Below are 10,358 nucleotides of genomic sequence, written 5' to 3'. Positions count from 1 at the left end.
GCAGATATGATCTCTGAACCAGGTGCACGATTCTCTGTTGTAGCTTCCTAACTGCTTTGTGCATGGTTGGCAAAATCGCCAATTTAAACCTGCTGACTGCCAAGCAGGCACCTGACTGAGTGGCGATGTGAATCTTGCTCGATTGGTTATGGAGAAAACTCGGCTGCCGCCACTCGGTAGGGGGGTGGTATACTCGGCCAAGTGACTACGACTTCAAATTTTGTCGTGACATGCATTCACAAGTATTAAACTCTATATTATACCTTGATACAAGCTGAAAGAAAAAACAAAACAAAACAAAACCATCAGTAGATATCTTAGACACCAAAAATGAAAAATTAAACTCAAAGCATTCGCGGGCTCGGTAACAATGAGACCATGCATGATCAACTTGTTTGTGTATTTTGACTCTTTCCCTTCACTTCATAAAAAACACATTGTGTTTATCCAATTAATTGTGTACCTCTTCCACATATCTTCCTAACACCAAAATGTTGGCGTTTTCTGTAAAAACAAACACAAAAAACGTACTTGTATTCGCCATAGAGCGTGTGTAGAGTATTCGACGTTCTCCTCAGCCGGTCGACACCCACAATGAGCCCAGGCCTTAGGTCGACGGTGAGCAGGACCCTATACCACGTAAACTGGATGTGGGATTTGGGTAAGATTACAACTACGAATCTCTCATCATCTTCGTAGTATCCTACCCCCTTATATAATGGGAGAAATAGACAGTTACATGAATGTGGTCTCTCCACATTCATGTAACTCCCACCCACTAACCCCATTATGTGGCCACTAATGTGACCCACTAATGGCTGTCAAACCGGGTCACCCTGTGGGTTGGACCCAGACTCATTATGTCCAACATTCTTCCACTTAACCCATTGACACCAAAAGTATACTAAATCGAGGTGTATACCGTTATCTCGATTTAATTCTTCATGTGGGTTTACATGCCACCATTTATCACAAGGATGAATCATATGAGTCATGGATATGAACACTCCTTTATGAAATGTCATATTCTCATGTACTACACTACAATTCACCTTCAGTGCTTAAGCATGTTGAAAATTACCTTTATGAATATGTTAGTCTTTCACCTATTATATTGGTTCTTTAATATTGTTATTCTGCTATTCTCTCTAACCCATACGAGAGATCTTTTATGCAAAATCAATAATATACAAAGCTATAGAGAATTAAATTCATATACACAAATGTGATCACTTAATGTATTGTCATACATTAGAAGAAATAAAAAAGACCCATCTCCTTTACATGTTGGGAATACAATCTCGGTGCTAGCCCTTTAGTAAGGGGATCGACAGTCATTTCCTCCGTCCCAATTGTATCAATACATATAAGATGATTCTCAGTCATTTCTTTAACAACAAAATATTTTAACTTCATGTGTCGACACGATGTTGAGCTCTTGTTGTTATTTGAAAATGACACGACTGTTTCATTATTACAAAAGATCTTTAGTGGTCTCTCAATAGAGTCCACAATACCAAGACCTATAATGAAGTTTCTTAACGAAATAGCCTGTGACAAAGTCTCGTATAGAGCAATAAATTCAGCCTCCATGGTATGAGCAACAGTGGTAGACTGCTTTCCACTTCTCCATGAGACAACACCACCCGCTAGTAGGAAAATGTATCCAGTAGTGAATTTTCTACTGTCAATACACCCACCTAAGTCCGCATCAGAGTATCCAATGACCTCTAGGTGATCAGCTTTCCTGTAGGTCAACATATAGTCTTTTGTTTCTTATAAATAGCGCATGACCTTCTTTGATGTCTTCCAGTGCACAATTTCTGGATTTGACTGATATCTACCAAGTATTCTCACAACAAATGCTATATCAGGTCGAGTGCAGGTCTGTGCGTACTACAAACTTTCAACTGCTGAAGCATATGAAATAACATCAATCTGAGCCTTCGCAATATCATCCTAAGGACAATCCTTTAAACTCAATTTATCCCCTTTCACTATAGGTGCCGAACCAAGAGAACAATTCTTCACCCCATATCATTTAAGAACCTTAATGATATAGGATTTCTAAGAGAGGCCAAGGACACCCTTAGTTCTGTTGCGATGGATCTCGATTCCAAGAACATAAGTAGCCTCATCCATGTCCTTCATATTGAAATGAGAGGAAAGAAAATCTTTTGTTTCATGTAATAGACTCAAATCATTAGTTGCAAGAATAATATTGTCAACATATAAAACCAAAATTATGAACTTACTTCCACTAGTCTTAATGAAAATACACTGATCAACAATGTTTTCAGTGAATCCAAAGTTCATAATTACCTGATTGAACTTTTTATACCACTGGCAGGAGGCCTATTTAAGTCTATAAATTGGCTTATTCAATTTGCAAACTAAGTTATTTGAGTCATCTATACTGAAACCAGGAGATTGTTGCATGTATACCTCCTCATCCAGATCCTCATTCAAGAAGGCAGTTTTCACATCCATCTGATGTAGCTCTAAATCAAAATGAGCTATAAGGGCTATGATTATTCTCAATGATTCCTTAGTTGAGTCAGGAGAAAAAGTCTCATTATAATCAATGCCCTCAATCTGTGTGAAACCTTTTGCAACAAGACTAGCCTTATACATCTCCACATGACCTTTAGAGTCTGTTTTGGTCTTATAAACCCATTTACAACCAACAGGTCTAACTCCATCAGGTCGAGGTACAGGATCCCACACTTGGTTCTTTGTCATAAAGTTAAGCTCTTCTTTCATGACATTAATCCAATGTGTTGATCTTTCACTTTCAATGACTTCTGCAAATGTGAAGGGATCTTCATCAATGTCTATGAAATCATTTGACTCTTGTAAATACATCACATAGTCCGAATGAATAACAAATTTTCTGATTCTGGTAGACCTCCATACAGGTGCTACAGGTGGTTCAAAATGAGCATCTGTATCATGTTGTTCTTGTATATCCTCATCAACAACCGGATCTAGTTGGGATTAATATTCATTGACTGGACTTTCTTTTACATTACCCGAATGGACAATGATAGATAAAATCAGGTTTTTATCCTTAGCAGGTGAGAAACCCGAATCCTGCATTTCATCAAAATCAATATTTTGAGACGCATCTATCCCAACAAAATCATTTTCAAGAAATATTGCTTTATTTGTTTCTACTATCTGTGATGTATGAGATGGACAATAAAACCTAAAGCCTTTTGACCTTTCTGAATAACCAATGAAAAAACCACTAGTTGTCCTAGGATCAAAAGCTTTTATATGTGGGTTATATAATTTAGCTTCTACTGGACATCCTCATATGCGCATATATGACAAATAAGGTTTTCTACATGTCCATAACTCATAAGGAGTCTTTTGAACAACCTTCGTAGGAACCTTATTCAAAATATGCACTGCTGTCCTAAGAGCGTCACCCCACAAGGTCAAAGGAAAGTTTGAGTGATTCAATATCGCTCGAACCATTTCTTTAAGCGTACGTTTTTTTCTTTCAGTTACACCATTCTGGTAAGCACTATCAAGCATGGTATACTGAGGTACATTGCCTTTCTCTTTTAGAAACCGCGCTAATGGACCTTTCTTTTTGTCCCATCTCAGTGAAACGACTATAATATTCACCACCTCTATTAGACCTGACAACCTTAATAACTTCACCTGTTTGTTTCTCTACTTCTTTCTTAAAGTCCTTAAAAATTTGAAAGACCTTTGATTTTTTAGATAATAAGTAGAGATACATATACCATGAGTAATCTTCTATAAAGGTGACAAAATATTTTTCACTCGTATAACACAGTGAAAAAGGGACACACACATCGGTATGCACTATTTCTAACTTTCCATTGCTGTGTTTGGTGTCTTTCTTATACATGTTAGACTGCTTAGCCTTTATGCAGTCAATACATGACTCTATATTCGTAAAATTAAAGGATCCGAGGATTCTCTCTTGCATGAGTCTTTGGACTCTCTCTTTCAAGATATGTCCTAACCTCTGATGCCAAAGCAGATATGATTGATCATCCTTTAGGCCATGTTTATTGTCAATTATTGTGTTCTCAATGGAGTGAGATTCTTGAATTTGGAATTTGGTTTTTAATCGATACAAACCATCACACATATATGCATAACCTATATTCATTGATTTTTTTCATAATAATAAGTTTGGAATTTTCAAATTTAAATACAAAGCCAAACTTATCAAGTTTTGAAATTGAAATTAGGTTCCGACTATAGGATGAAACATAGAACGTATCGACCAAATCCAATATGAATCCTGACTCCAACACAATTCTGTAGGTCCCAACATTCTTGACATGCGAATGCATCCTATTTTTAGGAAAGATATTTTTTTCATGCTCTATTGGTTCCCTCTTGTTCAGAAATGCCTGCAAAGAGTTGGTAATGTATACCGTGGCACTAGAATCAATCCACCAATTATGCAATGGAACATGAATTAAATTACACTCATAAGAAATGAATGACTTATTACCTTTATTTTTGAGCCACTTCTTGTACTTCAAACAATCCACCTTCTTATGCCCCTTCTTGTTGCAGAAAAAACACTTTATAGAAGAGCCTTTTGACTGGGATTTAGCTTTCGCCTGAGAGTTTGAACTCTCCCCAATGACTTTCTTTTGATTCTTCTTTTTGAAGGAGCTTTTCTTTGGCCTCGACCTCTATTTATTCTTATGAGAGGCCATATGTGTACTTGGCACCCTCTCACCCTTCAATCTCTCCTCTTCTTCAACACACTTGGCCAAGAGGTCATTAAAAGATCACTCATCATTATATGTATTGTAAGAGATTTTGAAGGATCCATACTCAGTAGGTAATGAGGTTAAGATCAGATGGACCAAGAAGGAGTAAGAGATGACAAATTTTATGTCATTCAATTGAGTCATAATATTCCTCATTTCCAAAATGTGCTGTCAGATGTGTCTGTCACCAACATATTTCATAGACACCAATTTGGACATGAGTGTACTGACCCTTGCCTTATTAGAAGTGACGATTTGAGCCTTAATGGCTCCTAAAAATTTCTTCACTGTCCTGCAGTGTGGAATGGTGCCTCAAATATTCTTACCCACCCGAGATTGCAAAAGCAACAAGCTAAGTATGTTCGAGCGCTCCCACTTCTCAAAGACAGTCTTTTGATTGATTGTACTCTGCTTTGTAAGAGCAGAAGGTTCGTCAATTCTAAGGGTCAGATCTAAATCCATATAGCACAAAGTGAATAACACGATTTCTTTCCAATCTGAAAAGTTAGATCCGTCTAAAAAGAGGATATTAGTAGAACTGTCGATAAGGAAAGAACCTGATAAAACAAGGAACAAAAATGGAAAGACATCGCTATTATTGCTCAGATGAGACTCGTATTGAAAAGGTAAAAGTGAGATCCTTTATTTTCACCTTTTCTAAGACAAGCATAGTTGATCCATTATCGTTCTACTTTGGTGGAAACGACAATACTCATAGTTGCTCCGTCTCTTCAATTCCCAAGGAATTGAATTCAGTTAATGAAACTAGCAGATTGTGTATCCAGAGGCAATTCAACACTATACCTTTGGGTACGAACATGCTTCATGGGAATACACATCTACTATCACACCCTGTGTAAATTTGGAACACAACGACCTACCTTTGGGTATAATCGATGTTTCATAAATTCACACAATCATAATAAAGAAATTAATACGGTCCAAAGAATCCTTAATCAACATGACTCAGATTACTTTGGTGATTACATGAATCAGTCAATCAAGATCTTTTACCGAAAACCTATTCGCATTATAGAGCACGCCCATGCACATATTTTAATGTATGTATATTCATGACATAATACAAGTTCATGCTTTAACTAATATACATAAACTAACTATCATGAATTTAGTTACAATTCATGCTTAAAACCATCATGCACAATTTAACCAACACAAAATACATGAATTAACATGCATAAGTCATACATTATTTAAAATAAACACTTTATAAAGCATAAAAAATAACAAAAGCATGCTCATATGGGTAAAACCTAGGGTCCTCAAGTAGGAACCGATCTGAAATACTCTGAACCGGTCTGAAACGACCTTGAACCAGACATCTAAGGGTCCAAACATGTTCTGAACCTTATGAATTGGTACCAAATATGAATAAAAGTTCATAAAACCCTATAACCGTATGTCAAAATCCCTGTACCTCCTTATATTTATGAAAACAGGGTCTTAGCATCTCAGAACCGGTGAAAAATTAAAAGGAATCGATCAAAAATGGCTCTGAACCAGTCTAAAAAATGATCGAATCAATATATGATCTGGGTCAGGCCAAGTAGTGCCTGGATCCAATCTGGTCCAAATAGGGTCTGGGTCTAACCCGGTTCGAACTGGACCTGGGTCTGACCCAATCCTAAGTGGACCCGAATTGGACCTGATCCAAACAAGGACCCAGGTTGGACCTGTTGTACTCGGTCCAAATAGAGACCCGGGTCTGACCCAGTCCAAAAGGACCCGGGTTGGACCCAGTTCGAAAATGGGCCCGGGTCTGACCCGATCCGAAAAGGGATCCGGGTGGACCCGGGCCAAACAGGGATCCGGGTTTGACCCGGTGGACCTGGGTCGAACAGGGACCCGGGTCTGACCCGGTGGACTCGAGCCGAACAGGGACCCGGATCTGACCCTATCCAAGGTGGACCCGAGTTGGACCCGGTCCGAGCAAGGACCAGGGTCTGGCCTAGATCAGACCCAGACCCGGTCCACCCCTAACAACTTAAAAAATAAAAAAACAGAAATCGAGGGTTCTATTTTCGTTTACTGAGAAACTGAAGGGTTTCTCCCCTTCTTCTTCCCACGACGACCAACGTCTCTGTATGGCGACCGACGCCGGTGACCAACCAGCGACGGTCACCTCCCCCAGCAACCAGCCGACGACAGTCACCTCCCCAGACGACATTCCTCTGGTGATAGCCCCAGCACCAGCAGATCCAGATGGTGACAACAACTAGTGTATTAGAGGAGCACTAATGCCCCCTGCGACATCCCAGCGGTGCCGGCAACGCCGCCGGTGATCGACAGTCACCCCTACCGGCATATCACCCCAGGATGATCAACCCGATCCACCGGCGAACTCACCCCCGACGACAGGTAAGGGTTACTTTTTTTTATGGATTTGTTTTCCGAACAACTGGTAAATCGGTGATGCCGCCAGGCATCCAGTGATGTCGGCAAGGCCACCATCATCGCTTTTACTTCCTCAACAAAAAACCACTGGACGAAAATCCTGAGCCTGATGGCTGAAGGGTTTTGGTGAAAAGGGGGTTTTTGAACCCTACTTTTTTCGGCGAGTGGCACAACTGGTAAGGAGTTTTCCTCACTCCGTCGGCAATCCAGCGGTCTGGCAAAACCCCCTCGCCCGACGTCATCCCGCGACGATCCCCGAGCTGACAGACTACTCTGCTACCTAACGGCGCAGAGTAAGCCCTCGACCCTCTGCATTTTTTTTTATATAAAGGGTCGCCTGGGCCAACAGCTACCAGGAATGGCTATTGCCCCACGACGACAATTGTCATCGTCTGGCAACCAATGTTGCCCCATGGCGACAGACGACCACCGACTAGAATGGCTCTGTCGCCGGTGAAGGTTGTCGCCCCACGGTGATAGTGGCAGCAAAAATGTCGGAAGGCCCTATAGGCACCCACGTGCAGCGGAATGAGTGGAGTGTGGGCCCATAACCCAATGTTGGCATTTTCTGTAAAATAAACACATAAAGCGTACTTGTATTCACCATAGAGCACGTACAGAGTATTCGGCGTTATCCTCAGCCGGTCGACGCCCACAATGAGCCCAGACCTTAAGTCGACGGTGAGCAGGACCCTATACCATGTAAACTGGATGTGGGATTTGGGTAGGATTACGAATCTCTCATCATCTCTGTAGCATCCTACCCCCTTATATAATGGGAGAAATAGGCAGTTACGTGAATGTGGTCTCTCCACATTCACGTAACTCCCACCCACTAACCCCATTATGTGGTCACTAATGTAACCCACTAATGGTTGTCAAACCGGGTCACCCTGTGGGTTGGACCCAGACTCATTATGTCCAACACAAAATGCATGCTAACATCTGAGCAAGCAAAACTAATGAAATTCAACATAGTAAAATGCCCCTATATCCCTCTGCAACACTAACCTTAATGTTCTTTTGTTTTTCTCATATTTTTACACGTTCTTAATATTTAAAATATTAATTTTTTAGAGAAATTTATTTTTAAAATTTATGAAAAATAAAAATTCTGAGTCATACGAGTTGGCTCGGCGTGGGTTTTGCCCGAGTCACAGAGTGAGCCAACTATGCTTTGTGATTCTTGTTAGTCATTGATTGTTGTCACATGATTTACATCAGTGCCATTCTTTCTAGTTTCTATGTTTGCTATGATATTGTTTTTCAGGTTCTTCTTCAGTTCTTCCATTTGAGGTCAACAATTTCTGTAGTGTTTTTTTGTCCATCTATATCTCTGATATGCTTGGGTTATATGCACTCTGTGTCTTTACACCATTTGATAGACGCGACCTTCTCTTTGCTCTGGATTACGATGTTATGGGCTTCACCAGCTGCATTATGCAACGCCTCTTTAGCATCTGCATCATGATATAGAAGAAACTTTGCCTTTGGATTGTTTCATTGTATGGCTTCATTTAACCTCAAGTCCCACTGCTTCTTGTTTCTGATGGGATTGTGAAGAAGAACAAGATTGAGAAGATGAATGAGCTCCTTTCAATTTCCTTTGTAAAGACCATTACTTTAATACATTAATTCATTGGCTTTATAATACATTAGCCACAAAAGATAAAAACAAATTCCTACGAAATAGGAAAGTTACAACATGATATACACGATAAAGATAAACCACGATCTTTATTGCTAAAGATAGCACAAAATGGTGCAACCAACTGTAAACACCATAAATTTTCCTCATCCATGCTCAGACAACCCTCCTTGTGCAGATGCCAACCCTGATAGGTCAGTATAGGAGCCCAACCCCTAGTCTGTATAAGAAAATTATCATTTTACCCCTAGGTCATCCCAGACCCCAGTTAGTCGGAGTCAACCAAGCTCATTCTCAAGCTCAGAACAATTAGAATGTTAATCATTTATAGCTCACCTGAGCTCACACTGAGCAGGTCATGTTCATTTCTGACCATTCCAGCCAAAATGGGATCATTTCTTCAAAAATGAGCTCATTTCTCACTCAAATCCAAGCCAATTATCTCTGAGTCAGTCATTCCCAATCAGTCGTATTCCTCTGAGTCTAGCTTAAGCTCACTAGGAGTTCAAGTGCTCCAATTTCAGTTTAAAACCATTTCCAAGTGTCCAGGCGCCCATTTTAGCTCATTTAGCTGAAATTGAGCTATGTCCAGTCAGTTGAGCTAGTGTTTGAGCTTTAATTTTAGTTCATCTCAGTATTACTGACCTTTATTCCAGCTCAAACCCAGTTTTGACTCGTAACTCTCTCCACTATAGTGATCATTTCTCGCCATTTCTCTAAAAATGATAACTTTTCTTGACAATTTAGTCGGGGAGTTCAGTTGAGTCAGTGTCTTGTCAGTCCAGTCAAATTCTGAAACTCTAAAACCCAGCTCAATTCAGTTCATTTTAGTTCAAATAAGTTCAAACCCTAATTTTCAGTGTCACTCTTGCCCGGTAGAGCCTAAAAACCATTTCTTGAACCATTTTGCAATTTTTATCAAAATTATCACTTTTTGAGCTGGTACAACTGTCAATCGGGTCTAATATCCAAAATTCTTCATTCAGAGTTAGCATCTCGCATGGCATTTCATATCATTTCTCATAATTTCATAACATTTCATCACATTTCATTTTATTTTCGAGATCCAGAACTCCAGTTTTGAAAATTTCAATCCAAATTTGAGTTTTAAAGTTTTCAAAAATCAATTTCAAACCCTGAGTTTCCAAAATTGACATTTTTACCGCAATAATTCTAAATTTGGAAATATTTTCCCGAGAAAACAATCTGGATTCTTTTCAAACTTGGTTTTTCAAATTCTAAACTGGATTTGCTTCACAGCGGGGTACAGAACTTCGAATTCTGAGCTCATTTCAAAAACTGCCAAAAAATAGCTCATTTCGTCTATAAATTTTCTAAGAGACCATTTTACCCCTATGGCTTTCAAAATGAATTTTAAAATCAAATATGGATCCACTTCCAAGATGGTGCCATACTTCAACTTTTCAAAAAAAAAGTAAAAAAAAACCTTTTTATTCCTTTCTTTTATATATATATATATATATTTTATTTATTCCACCTAGGAGAGGTGGGACCCACAAGGG

The sequence above is a fragment of the Nuphar pumila genome, chromosome 3 (genome assembly GCF_984573655.1).
Source record: "Nuphar pumila chromosome 3, dmNupPumi1.hap1.1, whole genome shotgun sequence".
In the NCBI taxonomy this organism is placed as follows: Eukaryota; Viridiplantae; Streptophyta; class Magnoliopsida; order Nymphaeales; family Nymphaeaceae; genus Nuphar; species Nuphar pumila.
This window is presented reverse-complemented; position numbering follows the sequence as displayed.